We start from the raw sequence: 19,152 nt of genomic DNA, 5'->3' as shown, positions 1-19,152 counted from the left end.
GGAGACAGGCACAGGATGCTGATGCTGCACCACTGGAGGGGTTTTTTTCAGGAAATGCAACCAGATCCATAGGCCCCAGTTGAAAGGAGAGGCAGGAAAAGACAGCAAGTGCTGGTAGCACTGAAACAGTTAAAGAATAATCTGGTTTTGTCTAAAAGCTAAAGTAAGTGCTGTGGGAAACCTTCACATTTTCTCTTGGTGGGAGGGTGATATTTTGTAACAAGCTTGGCGAGCTCCTGCTCTGTGGTCTAAAGCAAAACCTTTAACCTCCTCCACGTCTGCCTTCTCAGCATAAAGAGAGAACACCGACTCACCCTGCCTTGGCAAAAAGCTTCAAATGCCATGGAAGAGGTGTATAAAAGAGCTTCTTGTACCCCCATGAGATGAGAAGGGCAGGGCCAAAGATCTTCACACGCCGTGGATCAGGAGAGCTCCTCTGACTTCAGGGGAGCATCACCAGTTTGTCTCCTCTCCCGTTTTATGCCCACCTTGGAAAGGGCAGAAAATGGGTCATTCTCAGCTGGGCTTGACCCAGTTCAGCCAGGACTGGGGCTATTCCAGCAGTTCCAGTATTAACCCTCCAGGGTTACAAACTGTTCTTAGGACAGAGCTAGAGCAGATTATCCTCCTTTTTTTTTTATTTTATTTTTTTTTTTTTTACTCCTGAGAAGTGTGTGAATGGAACAATTTACAAGGCACCAATAATTACCTGCAGTCCTTTCAAACACCCAGAAGAACCATTCAGAATCCAGTAAATAAAAAGGGACAGTGTTGCTGTGACCCTTCCCAGCCTCTCTTGGTCTGAGTTACCCATTAAGCAGTAAATAAATATCTGTTATATGGCTATTTTTTTTTAATAAAAACACTTCAAACTGCTTTGCTTTCCTTTAATTAAAAACACATCAAGCCATGGATAAAGCATTGTGGAATGGCTTGTTGTGGCATTGCCTTTTACAGCTGGGAAGCAAATTTCTAATAAAATGGTTTTTGAAAGGAATATTGCCTTCATTCAAATCTCCTATAAAAACTACCCATCCATTAATTCCAATTAATGACACTACAGCATTTCCACTAACACTGGTAGTAATTCTTGGCTAATGGATGATTTTCAAGAAAATCAGAATCAATGTTATTTTGGACAGGACCCTTGCAGAATTAATTTACTGCCCCAATGTTAGTTAAATCAGCATATAAATCACAGTGGTTTGAACTGGTTTCTCAGTGCCATTGAACACAGCTCATGACATGAGTTTCCTGTGGGCTTTACAGGGAGAATATATAAAATATTTTTAAAAATATGTAAAATAAATCTATACAACCCATCCCCCATATATATGTATAATATGTAATGTTTGTTGTTTAATTACAAAAATGGAAGAGGAGAACCAATTACACACTGAACTGGTCAGGAAATATTGAGTAAAAAAGAAGTGTCTGTCTGATATCTTCCAGTGAAAACTGAAGAGCAAAGCACACAGTGATGGAAACTGCATGGGAATAGAAGGGTTTGACAGGCAAGCAGGGAAAATTTCACACTGCCCCTAATAAGAGGCTTCACACAGTGATGGGAAGGGTTAAGTAATTTCTTCCTCCTCCTAAAGGACTTTAATTAACAGCTGATCATGTTGCTTAATCTATGCATCTCTGCCTACCTGCTGCTGTTCTTTTGTCCTTTTGGAGAAAGGGTGGTAAAACTTAAATTGTTGACCTTGAAAAGCAATCATTCTGCAATCACCTCATTGGGAGAGCTAACAGCATCTCTGGAAGCCCCACATAAACACCAGAAAGGGTGGACAGCAGTAAAATCAGGATGGGCTTGGACCAAGTAATCCCCTTTCCCTCTTCCATATATCATCAGTTTTACACCCTTAGCAGTGACCTTGCTGGAAATGGAAACCTTTGTGTGTAAGAGCAGAATAAAGTGCAATTAATGTAAAACTAGCTGTTTATGTGGGCAGTTCTGGGTTAATTTAAGTCTGTTGACCAAAATGCACCCATCACTGGAGCAGGAGCAAGGCAGCCCCTGTCCCAAAACCCGCTGGCAGCGTGTCAGCACAGCCCATACCCTTGAAACGCCCCAAAAATGTTGATCACAGCCCGTGACTGCTCATCTGTGGATAAAAAAATTCCCACAGTACACCTGGAAGGAGACCAAAGAGGTGCCTGATGGGATGACAGCACACCCCGGATGGTGACAGGACAAATTTCCTAAGCTCATTGACCATCGCTGCCGACTTCCAGGCCAGCGGATGCTGAAAATGGTCTTATCAGGCTCAGGGTGATCTGGGATCGAAGGCTTAAGAATAGAAAGGGAGGTTATTTATGCTTTATTTCATGTATCAATACTGTGAGAAAAATGCAGAGAGCAGCAACATGAGAGATTTCTGAAAGAGAAAAGACACAAAGGCAAGCTGGGGGATCACTAATGTAATTCTTTTCTTTCTTTTTTTTTTTTTTTTTCTCTCTCCCCCAAAGCATTCATTTTCTAATGATTCAGCTGGGCAATTCAAGTCAACTCCCCTTTTGTGTGGTGGATTTAGGTAGAAAACCCAAAGGGTGTTTATTTTGCAGTGTATTACAGAGAAATGACACTAACAGCCAGGGGTACAAGGATGGCATTAGCCGCTCTCGCAGCCGCGCGTTCGAGGGCTCGGCTGGGGCCCACTATCACCATCCCTCCTGCCGCCACCAGACAAGAAGGCAACTTAATAGAAGCAGTTTCCAAATCACAGAGCCCTGTAACCTGTCATTTTCTGGATGGGTTTATTATAGCTTTCTGTATCTGAAAAAACCCCAGGTTGATCCTTCGCCAGGTTAAAGGGATTGCGGGGTTTCCCGGCTGATGGTAACGCCGTGCTGTGCAAGAGCTGGCAGCTGAGGAAATATTATTTCAGCTGATAATAAGGAGCATTAATGAAAAGAGCTACATCTGCTCTGTTGTAGCAGAGTGTCTGAATGCAAACAGGCTCCTGGGAAACTCCACCTTTGCCCCAGGATGGCTCAGGCTCAGATTCTGAGGGCTGTGGGGTGCAGATCATCGCCCGTCCCCCATGCAGGGGTTTCTTAGGGAATCTGTGCTCACACCACATCTGGATGCTGCATTTTGAAGACTTAATTCCAGCTCTCTCTCAGTGGAAAATACGCTTAACACTGAGCTATTCAATATGACTTAAGCACTTGCTTGAAGCTAAGCAAATGTTCAAGCATTCACCTGGTTAAGGATTCTTCCCTGAACAAGGAGTGAGACATGGTGTTTTTTAAACTGATTGATATATTTGGAGTAAGTCAGTATTAATGATCATGTAAATTAAAATCTGGAAGGCAGCCAACTTTTTAAAAGCTTCGTCTGACACTGCAACTCCTTGCAAATCGACTTTGTGTTCCAAAGATACCAACATGGAAATGCACTTTTACTCACAAATATTTCTGGGCACAGGATGTTTTTAAAAAAACCTCCAGTAATTACCCTGACAAGGTGATCACAAGGGTCAAGTAGCATTAAGATCAGTTTGGAATTTATTCAAAATAACCCAAACATGCCCATCATTAATGAATTCTGTTTAAAAAATTAATGAAAATATACATTGATGTTCTTAGCCCTGTTTGCTTACTCCTTCTTATTGTGGCATGAACTGGGCTACAAGAAGAGGTGAGGATCTCCTCTGAATGTGTTGAAAGAAAACAGAGCCAGGGAAAACAAAACTGACGTGAAGGAAGACCTGTAATTCTGTGTCACATGTTAATCTCAGTGAAAAATAATGCTGTCAGGTTTTACCCTCACTGATTCCCATTTGGTACTCATCCAGGGAAGTTCAGCATGCCAGGAACCGGCACGTTGCACTAGTCAGGCCTTGTTGATCAACCCCACTGAAGGACACAGAGTTGCCCTTATGTCTCACAGCATACTCAGATTAATTCACCTTAATAACATCCTGGGAGTAAAATGGGACTCTGCCTCCTTCATCCTGCCAGTGCAGCAGGGATATGAGTGCTGCTAGTGGTTACACAGCTCAGAAATTCAGTTTGCTGGGGACTGGGCGTGTTTCAGGCTCCACCCTTCCTGCAATCAATGGGATTTTTGCTTGCTTCCTTTTCCTAAAGGGAAGAAGTGGCTCATGTGGGCACAAGGATAGACAGGCAGGGAGCTGGCATGGATTGCCTCTGATCAGAAGGTGGGATGGCACCTTCCAGAACCTAAAGGGGCTCCAAGAGAGCTGGAGAGGGACTTTTTACAGGGGTATGGAGGTATAGGACAAGGGGGAATGGCTTCAAGCTGACAGAGGGCAGGGCTGGATCAAATTTGAGGAGGGAATTCCTCCCTGTGAGAGTGCTGAGGCGCTGGCACAGGGTCCCCAGAGAAGCTGTGGCTGCCCCATCTCTGAAAGTGCTCAAAGCCAGGTTGGATGGGGTTTGGAGCAGCCTGGGATAGTGGAAGGTGTCCCTGCCCATGGCAGGGGATGCAATGAGGTGGCCATTAAGGTCCTTTCCAACCCAAAGCATTGTCTGATGCTGTGATCTGCCCAGGGCAGGGTTTGGGGTGTATCAGACACAGAGGGCTGGCAGAGGGATGCACAAGAAAGCCACTGTGGCATGGCCAGGGCCCTGTGCTGGGTATGACAGCAGTCATCCAAGAGAGACAAAAACCTGTCAGGATTTGGAGCAATCCACTCCTTTCCTGCATCTTTGCTGCCCCACTAATGCCAGAGCCAGCAGCTCTTCCCCCTGCAGCACATCCACGTGCCAGAGCATTGCACCCAAGGGCACCTGAGAGCCCCAGAGACAGCCCCCAGTGCAGGTACCTCTTACATCATCTCTGTCCTTCAGTGATGTCCCCTTGGCTCCATCTAAAGCTTTTCCAAGAGAGAGATCCCGGGGCTGCTGTGTAAACTAATCTTGTAAACGTTCCTCATTTTTGCCCAGGCTATCAGAGCAAAATGTCTCTACAGTGCAGTACATTTATTAAAGTCCTAATGGAATTAGAGTCCTCCCACCAAAAAGCCAGATGGTTGGTGTTTTTATGCTATTAGTTAATGCAATTTAGTATTAAAGTTTTGAGTTCAAAACAGTGTATGTTGTTTTCTTTATGACATCTGCTCATATTCTGCCAGCAAGATGAAGTTATGTTTAAACAGGGCCTTTCCTTTATTAATGAAGTCAATTAAAAAAATGACCCAAAGGAAGGGGATATTCAGTTTTGGAAGCAATCACCTTTTATTACTGCGGGCAGTGCTGGCTCTGGGAGCTGCAATGCTGAGCCTGCACTGGGAAAGGCCCTCAGTGTCCATCGTGTTTAACAGGCAGGGGGAATAAAACCTGCAGAGAGTCGCAAGGGACTTCATCTTTCTGAGGCTGTAAAACATCTTCCTCACGGTGATTGGCAGCTGCCAGCAGCATGCAGGGGCTTGAGGAGGGATGTCCTTGGACAAAGAGCACTCTGATGGCCACAGGTTTGCTCAGTGCCCATCCTTCATTTCCAAACCCATCACACGCCGTGCAAAGGCAGCTCCAGGACTATTTCTGAGGCGGGCAAAAGGCTCGACTGCACACAATGCCACTTTCTGCCTTTTATTCTCTCTCTTCCTTCTTCATTTTGTAGATGAGGTTTATGATACACAGCAAGGACAGGTGCCCCTCACTGATTTTAGCACCGTATTGGGAATGTGGAGGTAATTCTGATCATGCCAGGCTGCCCTGATGGTGGCAAGGAGAAGATCTAAGGGGGAGGCAGGATCCTTTGCAGGAGGATCCAGGCACAGCCTCCATTCCCAGGCTCGGGTTTGCACCAGGACAAAGCCCAGGATTCCCCTCAGGCTGGTGTCACCTAATTCCCCATGCTGGAGCTGCAGCCTTATGGAAAACTGCTGAAATTTACTGGGAGTCTCCTCTATATCAGCCCCACAGCCTTTCCCTGTTCATAGCACTGTCCTTGCTGACCTTTCACATTTAGGCAGAATGAAAGATAAAATCTTCATTTAATTAAGACAAATTTTAATTTTCTTTTTACTTTCTCTCATTTTTTCCTTTCCTTCCTTCCTTCCTTCCTTCCTTCCTTCCTTCCTTCCTTCCTTCCTTCCTTCCTTCCTGCCTTCCTTCCTTCCTTCCTTCCTTCCTTCCTTCCTTCCTTCCTTCCTTCCTTCCTTCCCTCCTCTCTTTCTCTCTTTCTCTCTCTCTTTCTCTCTTTCTTCCTCTTTCTTTCTCTCTTTCTTTTTTTTTAAATGCACACATTCCCCAAAAGCCATCCAAGCAGCAGCAATGCCATCAAGCAAAAGCTCTCAGCAGTCATCAAAGCTGTTCTGGAATGTGAAATTGTGAAATACCCACAGCTATACACTGGAAATATTACCATAGCATTTATGGAAGAGAGCTGGGTCAGATTTTGGCTGGGTTAGTCTCTAATCTCACTGAAGCCAGTGAGAAAAAGTCAAATTAAACCAGTGAGCACCTCAGCTGTAACTTGGTTGCTGTTTCCTGCATATTAACATTGGTACTAAGTCAGTAACTATCTATTAATTAGAAAACTAAGAAAAAAATTCAGATCCACCTCAGACAGGCAAAATGAATCATCAGAATAAAATGAAGTGAGGTTTATTTCATCTGCCTAAACATCAACCTTTTCCTGGCACATACAGAGTGGATTTCATGGCTGCTGTTAGAACAGAAAATAGGGTGTGTTAAAAATGGGGACATATCTGTAAAGCTGTTAACCTGCAAAGCATAGCTTGATACACAATAAGTACAAACGATGTGTTCTGTTCTATTCTATTCTATTCTATTCTATCCTATTCTGATGATCTATTCTATTCTATTCTAATGATCTATTCTATTCTATTCTATTCTGTCCTATCCTATCCCATTCTATTCTCTGTTCCCCACCCTTGGCAGTGCTCCCTGCCATGTGTGCACTAAGTGCTGCAGCTCACTCACATCTGTCATGCATGGCAGGTTTCCTCTCCTGCCTCCTCTCCTCAGGCCTGGAGCTGGTTTGTGGCTTGGTGCTTTGCATTGCTAATGATCAGCTTGTTAGATTTGATGCCTGTGCAGGAGAGGAGCCCTCTGTGGCTGGGGGCTGTGGGGTGGTGGACACTGGGGTGGTGCTGCAGAGGGTCCCTCTCACAGTCCTCTGGGAAGAGCATGGAAAAGCTCACACCAACCAAAACAACCTGTCCCTGGCTGCTCAGACATGGCCAAAGGGTGACTGGTGGTGTTAACAAAGGATTTGGGCTGAGAAAAGTGGGAATGGTGATGGCTACAGAGTTTCTGCATCTGGGGATCTCAAGCAGCTTGCTGCAATTAAGATGAGATTCACCAGTGCAGAACAAAAGCAGAGCTTAACTTATCGTTTGCATGCCAGAAAAGCTTCAGCTTGGTTTTCCTTTCCTGCTTTCATATTCTGCAGTGGCTCACCTTGGAGAGGGCCTTGGGGGAGTGGTGGGGTGGCCCTGGGGCAGGGGCACAGGGGCTGGGGTGATGCTCAGGGTGCACAGGACAGAGTTCCCCTCCATGTAGCCCTCACCTCACCCAATACTCATCTCCATGAATCCCCTGGCTCCTCATTCCAGCAGCCAAGGCTCTCCATGAACCCCCAGTTAGCTGGGAGTCAGGCTGGGGAGTCTTGGCTCTCTTGGGCTCCTGCACCCTTCAGGGGCTGCATCTTGGCAAGAGAGGGTCAGAAGGAGCTGCTTGAGCTCCCTGAGATGCTGAGGGCCCCAGTATTTGCTCCTCAGTGCCTCTGCAGCAGGGAATATCATCTGTACCACGTTGCCTTCCTTGTGGTGGGATCAGGTCAATAAAATGGAGCCGGGCCAGGTGTTCAGCTGGGGATGAAACTCCCTTCTCCTCTCTGCTCCTTGGAAAGGATTCTTTTTTTTTTTCCCCTTCACTTGAAGCACTTCCTGTAAACCAGAAGATATATGGCTGTTTCAGGGAGTTTTAGTACTTTTCCCAGTAACTCCACTGCTCTGAGCAGCGAGGCGCTGCGGGTGAAGGAGTGCTTGGCAATTTAGAAGATTTAATAGAAGTCGATTTTACACTTACACACATTAACATTCACATGGACTTGATAAGGAAAAAAAAACCCACTGTCCACTATTCTCACAGCTACAAGATGCTGTTTGCCAAAGTCTTTAGTTATAATTAGTCAGATTAAACCCCATCCATAGATAGCTTCAACTCCATCCAGAAAAGCTACCTCACTTTCTATTTTTACAAGCCCTGCTGACAATAAGTACTCTCACATCTGACAGGATATATTGTCTTTGCCCATTGCCTCTTATAACCTGACAGTGAAAAATGTACACTTCAGCATCCAGGGAGTCGTTTGTTACCTCTCCACTTCCTTCTAATTAATGAAAACATAAGGGAAGAAACAATAACTGGGTCTACTGTTCAGGCAGAAAATGATTATTGCTCGGATGAAATAAAAAAAATATTTTTGGCACCTGATTGCCTCAGCAATGACATAATCAGCAGGGATTTTTACTGACTATGCAATAAAGCTGCATATAACTATAAATGCAAAATGCTTAAAGGGTTTTCCCCCCTCCTTCCTTTGCATGGAGTTACACCTACCATAAAGACTATCTTAAAGATGATAAAAATGAGGTGCTTTATAGACAAATGATCTTGTTACAGAGAAGTGAGAGATTGGACCCAAAGAGCAGTCTAGCCTGGCTTCACTCAGGGAGATGTGTGGTTTGGCATGCAGCACTTAGATTGCTGTATTTGGGCCAGGGAGCATATCTTTTATACTGGTACATGGGAAAATGATTGATACAGATGAGACCTGGAATTCAGCAGAGCACTTCCCAGGCTTTTACTCCAACACGAGTCACTGGAGGGGCTGGGGGCCATGGGAGCTGGGGAATGCACACTCACCGACACAAAATGAGTTTCCCCAGTGGCTCTGGGGGTTCTGCTGTGAAAGGTGGGGGATTTCTCAGCCTTTTTTTTGAATTTTGTTGCTTTTCACGAGCACCCAACCTGGCCAGGGCATTTCCGCTTGAGATCTACCTGCAAAACATCTCTGGGGTATCCAAACTTGTTTCAGAAATCTGATTTTTCCATTCATCACCCATTCCTTGAGACTTTTCATGGAAATGCCCTGAATATAATGACTGTCCTGACCTCCATAAATACCGGGCAGTATTTTCTCAGTTGATCAAAATTGCTGAAATGCTGCTATTCCATTTCCCAGGAAGCAAGTTGCAGAGAGCTATTGGGATGAGAACAGATGTCTTCATTACCCACCAGAAGTAAATGGAAAACCAGTGCAACCAAGGGAACAGAAAGAGAGCAGCAGTGATATGTTGATATTCTGGTTGTTGCTGAGTGGTGCTTTATTGCCTACTCTTGAAGGGGACTATGAACAGTGCAAGATGCTTTAGGACACCCAGGTGTTAAACCCAGGCCTCAAGTAACCTGTGACTGTGTTTCATCTTCACTGTAAATCCAATCTTTGGCTTGCACCAAAGTTTGAGCAACATATCAAACTAGAAAACTGTGATTATTGGCTGGAGACAGTGGCCAGCAAGGATGGATGCATGGCTACCTGTGAGTAACTCACCCAGAAGAGGCTGAAAGTCTTTTATCCTGTTAGGAAGAGGGTGGATACTCAAGTTAATAATTGTGATGCACAGCCAGAAATAATTAGAGACTGCAAGATTGGCAATCATAAATTACTTTTCTTTTAATAACATAACGAAGGCAGAGTTGCAGAGGTAATAGAAAAGTGCAGCTCAAGCAGAGAAGTTCAAATGAAAAAATCAAGGCCAAATCCATTTCTTTAATTCCTTTCTCTCACAAAGGACAATAAAATATTCACGGTTTCCAATTAACTAACTTTAACTATTGGTGATTTTTTCCACAGCTAACTCGTCTAAGGGAGAGAAAGAAATAAAATCTTAAAGGGGAGCTCCACTGCCTATTTAAACCTATTGACTATGGCACTGGAAGGATTTCCTCCACATCTGCAGGGGGATGCTCTGACCAGGTGATGGTGGTTGTAGGCAGGAGTGGCTCTGGTCTAGCAAGCTGATTTAGGTTTGAAATTCCAGGAGAAATCCTGGACACTGGCCAGGGATGCTAATGGGAGCACCAAAAGCGTTATTCTGCCGTGGGATTTCCTTGGGACACATAAAGTGAGAGCTCTGGTGCTGCTGGGGACACCCTGCCAGCCTCCTGCCCAGCCTGCTCCCCAGGCTAGGGCAGGAGACATTAACAGGCTGAACACAGGTGGCTGAGCTGGCATGGGACAAATTATCCCACAGTGAGGCTCTGACTGATTTAGTGCCTGTCTTTAGAAGCTGGATTTGGGAGAGATGAGCCCTGAGAGCAGCAGCCTGGAGCCTGGTGCTGCTTTAGTTCTGTATGCAAAGAGCAGCAGAGTTTGGAGTGCTGAAAGCAAGATCATTGGAATCTGCTGGGTTGATGTTATCCACTGCAGTGATTTTCTTTAATTACAGCAGAAGCTGAACATCCTTTTGTCTGTACAGTATGACAGACTTATTAAAATATAATGTAAAGCTTGAAATGTAACAAAAGAAGATGAAATGATTCCTAAATCATTGAGATTCCTTCAGAAAAGAGGAAAGGCTTTGCTTCTGTGCCCAGACCTATCTGACAGAGATAATATCAGTATTTGAATTACAGTAGTATCTTAAAGTCCTGAACTCGAGGTTCAGTTATCTTGGGTGGCATCAAGAAAAAAAAAAAATACAACATTTCTCATGGATATAATTAAATACAGTTTAATATATTTTCCAATATGAATGTAAACATGTCTGAGCCAAAAACGGGCTCAATTTGAATTTTACAAATAATGTAGGCTGGAGGTTCCTGTGTGACTTTTAAGTAGGAGTCTGCAATTTGTTCTACTTTAATTTGACCCATCCATCTTGATGGGTAGTCTCATTAATGCAGCACAGTTTTACATCAGAAATATCCCCTTTGAATGATATGAAGCCTAATGCATTCCTCCCACACTGGAATAAACATAATATGTGGTAAATACTACATCTGGTGATCCTTAACATAACTGATCGATCATCAATTTTCAAAAAGGGAAACCATCATTGAGTAGAAAACAGATCAGCTATTGAGCCAGGCAATTATCTCCCTCCTGAATGAGATGCTTCCTGCCAAACCAGAAAGAAATAGCTATTTGGCAGACCAGTAAATATAACTAATACCTCCAAGACATGTTGGACAAAATTCCACGTTAATAGCGCTCCAAGGACTGGAAAAGGCTCCAGAACTGAGGTACATGTCACATTACTGGCATGAAAACCTCTTCATGGTGGTGCAGGGCCCTGCTCTGAGCAAAGAGCTGTCTCTGCTAGGAGTGGTACCTGTTGACTTCAAGATTTCTGGTAGGACCAACAATGTCCTCCACTCCTCCCTTCATGGGAAACACAGTGTCAAGACACATTGCTCGTGGTGGGAAGAGAGGCAGGTGCCAGGAGCAGGCAGGAGTGGGTTTTCCATCAGGAGCTCATTCCCACTTGGCCGCCTACAGCACCAGCACCACCCCATCCTGGATGGGACTGTGGTAAGGGGCAAGGGGGTTTCACCTGCCTGGGTTTCTTTTGCAGAAAAAATGAACCTTGTCTTACCTGAGCTGCCTGTGGCTGTCTCCAGGAGCTGTTCTCACCAATAAGAGGAGAATTAATCCTCCAGTGTGGGTGACAGGTTGACTCTCTCTGCAGGAATTTCAGATGTATGGCTGCATTCTCCTTCCCCTCGAGATGTGGCTGCTGGGCTTGGCAACCTGCTGCTCCTGGTGGAGACCTCAGCCTCCAGCTAAAGGCAACATGAAAGAAGTCCTTCACCAAAATGAGATTATCAGCTGTTGCAATCCAGGTTTCTCTTTGATAAGGTGCGTGTCTGTTTACATCCAACTCTTTGCTGGCTACTGAAATATAGCAAAGGGGCACTGCCAAGGGTTTTTGGGCCACAGGTTTGACCTACCTTAAAATAACTCTTATTAAATGGGGTAGTTCTTTAAAATCAAGATGGTTTTGCTGGGGGGTTTTTTTGAGTAAACTTGCTCTTGTAAATTTGACGCCCGCAATTAAAGAAACATGATGGGGATAAAAAGTGGTGATTGAAATAGAAAGGAAAGTGTTGGGTTATCCTGTTAGGGTGCACAGCAATCCAGGATTTCTCCTTCAGCAGCTCCCAAGGCTGGCTGGCTGGAGCAGCCTGTTGCAGGAGCTGCACTGTCATCGCTGCTGAGCCTGATACACACGCACAGAGATTCTGGCATGAAGCTCGCTTCCATTAACATATTTTTTCTGTGAATGGCACTGTTTGTCCTGCAGAGTGGAAAATCCCTCTGCCTGAAAAAATGGTCCCGAGGGACCACCTCTAAAAGGGAAGGAAGAAATTTATTCATCCAGGCTCACACGGTCTTGGTCCCTCTGCTGAGAATGACAACTAGCGTGACTCTGTGTGTCAGCAGAGGTCCTGGCACAGGAGCTGGGCTGAGAAATATGGGGTAATTTGAAGTTGACATTAAAACCTGTCACCATCTAAAACAGCAGGGAAAAAAAAAAAAAACAACAAACCAACAATATTTGCTAAAAGGCAGGAGATAAAATCACTGGATGAAATTGCTGCTTCGGAATGACCTTCTAAAAATACCTGCGGTGATCCGTCTGGGTGAGCTGCGAGCCGGAGAGGAGGCGACTCCGCTCCGAAGCCGGGTCCTCCCTGGAGGAAGGCAATTTGCACATTACAAAAACAGTGTCCCCAAATAAATTACGGCCATAATGAGCCACAAAGACACCAGACAAAAGGAGCCCTTTCCTCGTAAACAAAGTAAGCAGGAGGGAAAGCTCCAGCTCCAGCCTCAGCCAAGAGTCTGGTTGTTATCTCTCATTAGCACAAAGGTTAATGAAGAAAATATTAGGCTGGGGTTGCAGTTTGGGCAGAGCCAGGCAGTTTCTCTTGGTGCAGCTGCCAGTGTGTGTCCCAGTCATCTTCCCTACAAATCAGGCAATGATTCAGCTGCTGCTCCACTTTTCCTGCACCCAGTGACACCTCCTTGAGTTTCCCGGGGAGCTCTGTGCCGCAGGAACTCGTTTGCACTTCCCACTGCCTCCCAGCAAGGGTGACATTCCTGATGGACTCATGGCAGGGCTGCACTTCCTATTCCTCGACTAAATCCCTTTTGATTTCACAGCCTTTTTGCTTTAGGAGCTCAAATATGCAGCTGGGTAGAGATCACCCACGGGCCCAGGAACACTCTTAATTTCCAATGCATTAGCAGCACACTCCAAGGACTCCGTTCCAAGACACAGACAATAAAAGTGAAGTAGCTGAACAGCCATTAGGATATAATCTGGTAGCGTTAAGGTGAGTCACAATATAATTACCTTTATTTCTAATGGAGTTGCCACGCCATTACTGCAGAACAACACACCTCACCCCTGCCATGGAATGGGCACACACCTCACTGCACACTCACTCTGGGACACACTCAGTTCCAGGACAAAAATCAAGGAGAGATCCAGGACTTGCTTGGAAAACTGTAGCCCCAAGTCAGATATGTGCAAAACCCACGGATGCTTTCAGAGGCTGGGCTTAGAAAATCTGGGTCTGTGCCACTGGCATCGAAATGAGCCATTTATTGACTGCAGTGAGTTTTGGATGATGACCCTCAGGCTTCCTGGCATGGATTCCTAAAGGAAGGTGGATTGGGCATGCACGAATCTGTGGACATTTCTCTAAGTTTTGAACATGAAAGCTGAATTTAATCACATTCATAGGAGGAATAGCAGACAAAAGGACTTTGACTTCTGTCTATGCAGCAAAACGTGGCTGAGGAAAAGGCTCAGACTCCTGATGCCCCAAAAAGGAGAAGGTTGGGGCATCTGATCTCTGCTTCAACCTCCAAGGAGACCTTTGGCTTTAGCATTGTCCTTCACAGGTCTGGGGTTTGTTTCCCTCAGGACTCCTGGTTTACAAAGTGATCAGGGAACTTCTCAAAATATTAATTTTGCTTCTAGTTTTGGGGCCTGTTGGCTGGTTCCTGTGGGATTCTCAGGAATAAGGAGCTGGCAAAACCAGGAAATATGGAAAGTGACATAAATGTATTCTGCTAATGCTGTAAATTAGTCATCTCAAATATGTATTTAATATAATAAATTTGGAAGAGAGCTTCTGTAGGTTAAGTGGCAAGTGGCAGCACTTATAATGAAGATTAATATACATACAGATCCTACAGATTTGTTAAAATTCAATAAATATTTATTATAATCCACTGGTTCTTAGCTTACACTTGAATAAATTGGTTAATGTTAAATAAATAGAGAAGCATGACCAAAAGGAATGGACAAAATCCCGTTGGTGCCACTGTAAGTTCGTGGCTCACGAGGGCTATGTCCTAGCTAAACCTGGTTTACTTTGGTTTCTTGGATCTTTCAGAAGGACTTTTCCCCACATTCAGTGACAAATTGCTTTCTCCTGTCAGTGCAACATGGGGCACACTCTGCTATGGCACTGCTGTTCATTCCCTTCCTTCCTGAATCAACTTGTTGGCTTCTCCTCCCATCATTGTGTCTCTGCCATGATAACCTTTGCCATGACACTATCTCACTGATATTTCCTTAGCCTTCCTGGGCCCTTTTCCTACTGCTGTCACGCACAGGTTTGCAGTGAATATTTCCTCATTCCCATGTGACAGATAATAATGTTTTTCTTAATTGCTAATCACATCTATTAGTGAGTTACTTGCAGGAGAACAGTTAATTCCAGATCACTTAGGAATTCTGCAGAAGAGCTGGGGGTACGTGCTGTGCTTCCCAGGTGACTCCCAAACCTCGAGCCCTGTGAGCTGGTTAGCCCTGCACCACCAACACTGCATCTAGAAGTTCTGTGGTTTCATTCCCAGGCCTGGAATGGGACAAAAGAGGAGATGATGTTATTTGTATGGATGAGATTGGCCCCCAGTCATGGCCGCACACCCAAGTCCTGTATAATGCATTTTGGGTGGGAGCACACACACTGTAGAAAGATGAACTTGCAGAGGTTTTGATCTGAGCACTGGGCACACAGCTGCTGTCACAGGTCCCTCAAAGATGTCTCACCTGCTCCTGGGCAAGCAGCACAGCCTCACAATGCCCCTGGCTGCTGAGGGTGGCTTGCTTTCAATGCCACGGTGCTGCTGGAGTTTCCTTGGCTCAGACACTGTGAGAAACTCAGAAATAGTCTCCTAGATTAGATAACGGTGGTGGGGTGACCCTTAGAGCCAGGCAGTCCCAAGAACTTGAGGAAATTGAAGTGAAGGCAGAGTGAAGGGCTGAGTGAGAGCCTGAGGCATCCGCGGCACAGCCTGACGGCGAGATAACGGCGGGGGAGCCAGAGGCAGGGAGGGGGTAAAATGAAGCAGTGAGCATTTGTAAATGGGACTCCTCGGGAGCTGAACATGATTGCCTAAAAACTCCTGCACTGCCTCTGAACAGCTGCTTTCCCCGTGCTAAATAAATCATGCATCTTGTTACCTTAGCCTGTGCGCAGGGAAAGGATGTGTTTGAGCAATAAAGCACGGAGCCCTTGCAGCACTCTGCTTTTCCCACTGCCTCTGCACCTCCTCTGTCAGCTCCTCACCTGCTTTCTCCCCCAGCTCCTCTGCTCCCAAACCAGTCTGTACAGCCCAGGCTATAACCAGCCACCAGCAGTGACCCCAAGCACGCCTGGTCTGAGATTTGCAGTGGAGAAGGAGCCTGGTAAGAGACCCAGAGCAGGTTTGTGCTCAGTGGGTGCTGTGGGGATGCTCAAGGGCACCTGGACCTTCTCCACTAGTGTGTCCCTCATCCCTCCAAGGATGCTCTTCTGGCTGCTTTAAAACCTCTCTGAGGAGGTGAGCCAGGGGGAGCAAAGGGAATTTCTGCGTTTCAGGAATGAGTTATTTGAGGCAGTGGGTCTTCTCAGAGGAATGCTGCAGAGCTCTACAACAATCAGGAGAGATTTCTGTAGAGTGTACCAAGCCACAAGTGTCCTTGTTTGCTGTCAAGCACCGCCAGAGTTAATCTGGGAGGGGCAGGAGGCATGCTTGCTCAAGGAAGATGCGGGAAGCCAATTACAAGTTCTTATATAAATCCAAATGTGTCTTCTTAAATATGCTGCCTCTCAAAATGAGGCTGAGATTTAGTCTTCACAATAAGCCTGAACTGTGAACTTTTTAATTTGCACATGGTTTCAGGAAATCTAACTCATCCTATCAAAAAAAAAAAAAAACCAAAAAAACAAAACCATCCCACTTGGAAAAAAAAAAAAGGCAACAGCGTTCTTTAGCTTGTTTCTTTATTCCAGGAGCAGAGTAATTTATGTACTCATTTAATTTTGTTCTGCCACAAACAAAACCACAGTATATAATGCAATCCCTGTTGCTGGAACACGTATTGTTGGAAGAACATTGGAGAAGACATAAATGTCCCTGATACAAAAGAAGATCCCAGGTTTCAGAGACATCAGACAGATTGGAAAATATGGGGAGTTTGGTTAAATTTATGAGTGGTCCTTTGTTCTTTCCCTCAGAGTATGATGGCATAATCTTTTAAAACTACAGTAAGAGCCAAGTATCTGAGAGATGGGTACTTTAAAAGCAAGCAGAGCACTATGAAAATATTTTGTTCTGTATTTTTGCCCACTGTTGATTTTGCTCCAGCAATGAAGGGAAAAAGCCCTGAAATAATTAAACAACATTTGTGTTGGGAGGTGAGGTGGATAGTGTCTTCAGGGAAATACCTTCCAAAACAAGAGTATTATATTACACATGCAAACTGCAGGCACAACATGCTGGATTTGCATATATGTGCATACAGAGAGAGCCAAAGCTTCCTACCAGCCCCTGGAACAGCTGTATTTCATCCTTGGGAGACCATCCCACAGCTGGATCCCACAGCTTCTGAAAAGTCCAGGAAAAACCCAACCCTCACATCTTGCTGAGCAAAAAAATAAAGCCCCCAACATGTGAATGGGCTCAAGTCAGCTGTGGGTAATGGGCTCAGTTATCTCCAATGTCACTGTTTGATCTGCCAGCAGTGAGAGGCTGATAAGCCCTGGAGGTGGCTGGGCTGGGGAACAGCCCCAGCACCCCCTGGCTGCTCCTTCCCTTCCCAGGCAAAGCAAATCCTCCTCCTGCCTCAGTTTCCCAATTAAACAAGGGAGACCAACACCACAGCGCCTCCCACATTGGGATTTTGAGAGGAAAAGGTGTCACTACTGTGCTGTCAATGCTGTCAATGAGCATCACTTCCATTTTTCAATAGTTTGGAAAACAATTTTGTTTTCTTTCTCTTGTTAGAAACACCAAATGAAAGGGAAAAACCATGGGGGGAAAAGAAAACCCCTAGCCCACAGTTTTCATTATATGGCATGAATTGTGTGTGTCACTACTGTGCTGTCAATGAGCATCACTTCCATTTGTCACTAGTTTGGAAAACAATTTTATTTTCTTCCTCTTGTTAGAAACACCAAATGAAAGGGAAAAACCATAGGGGGGAAAAGAAAACCCCTAGCCCACATTTTTCATTACATGGCATGAATTGTGTGTGTCACACAGATGGGTTATGTCTGTGTGCAGCAGAGAAGGTTGCAGCTGGCCTCTGGAGAAGTTATGAGATGTGTTTTTAAGCAGTGTTATGTTGCAAAATGGTGATGCAATTGCTGCTTTCATCTGGTGGCAGAGCTGTAGGCAGCATCTTCCCTCCATCCTTCCTCACCACTGGGGCTGAGATTTTCTTCCGTAATGGGAAATTTTGCAATGGGCTCTGTTACTGGAGAGGTGAGTCACAGAAAAAAAAAATAATTGATTTTTATTTAAAAAATAGAACTTAAATGACCAGAAGGAAGAAAATTAGCTCCAGGGAGATGAAATTGAAATAAATCCTTTTCTTTAGGTTTAAACTGTGTATTGTATGTTTTAAAAGCCTGGTCTCATGCTGACTTTAGGGACTTTGCAGGCAGCTCCAAAGCCCAGAGTTGGTCTTTCCCAATTATTAATAAAAGGCAAAGCAAAAAAAAAAAAAAAAAAAGAAAAGATTGCTTTTATAAAATAAAGCATAACTCATTTTCCACTAAGTGTTTGGAGTATTTTTTTGGTAAGAACATGCCAAATTGTCAGAAGCTTAATTTTTTGAAAGAATTTATCTGTGTTGAGACAACTGCCATTGGCAAAAGCTAATTCCACCTACTGATGGAATTTCGTGTCAAAGTAGTGGGAAAAAAAAAGACAGGGAGAAGGCACATCCCCAGCAACCTTATCAGCTTGGAACAGGACAGAGCCACACTCAGTCTTCTGTGCCAATAAAAAATTAATTATTCATACAAGTTCTTATGGAGAGCAGAGGAAGACCAACCACTGGGTGACCAAGAGCCTCCTCAGCACCAGTGAGGAGGGAAGGAGGCTGGGCCAGCAGCTGCTGGGAGGTGCAATGGGCATCCCAGGAGCTCCCCTGAGCCTGATGGGCTGGAGGTGCTGGGAAGGGGAATGGGGTGCATGGTCCAGTCACTTTGGCTTCATCCCAGCACAGTGCAGCATCTTCTGCAGGATGGGAAAGCCTGACTGACCTGACTCATTTCACAGGGTATTGGCCAGTTTTATGGTTTGAGATCAGCTTTTGGCCCAAAGAAAAGGAGAAATCAATTTTTAAAAATGCTCCAATCAAGCCAATAATTCGCGTTTTTAGTTTTTATTATTGGAAATATTTATATTACAGTAGCTTGGTATTTTAGAAGGCTATAAATGCATTTTTATATAATCAGCATTTTTAAAAGTCTATAAACATCCACTATGTTTGCCTAATGCACTATAAAAACTTCCAAAGGAGCTGTTATTATCCAGCTTGTCACCTCACACAGGCTCTGAGGAGGAATTTTTTTTTTCTTGTCTGCTGTTAATAAAATGAAGCAAACCATTAACAGCTTTGGAGCTGAAGGGAGAAGCAAAGGGGCTTGTAATCTTGGACTCCAAAGGAAACGTCTGCAGCTTTGCTCCTCACCTCTTTGAGATTCCCAACACGCAACAACAATTTTAAACAGACAAAATCAGTTTAGGTTACATAAATTCAAAAGCCCGAGCCTGGTTCTTTTAAAGTAACATCTTGCATTTTGTTTGGAGTGTTGCAATCTCTCACATATCACTTTGAACTG

The sequence above is a fragment of the Agelaius tricolor genome, unplaced genomic scaffold, assembly GCF_023055355.1.
Source record: "Agelaius tricolor isolate 1412-34295 unplaced genomic scaffold, bAgeTri1.0.p SCAF_23, whole genome shotgun sequence".
In the NCBI taxonomy this organism is placed as follows: Eukaryota; Metazoa; Chordata; class Aves; order Passeriformes; family Icteridae; genus Agelaius; species Agelaius tricolor.
Note: the sequence above shows the minus strand (reverse complement) of the source record.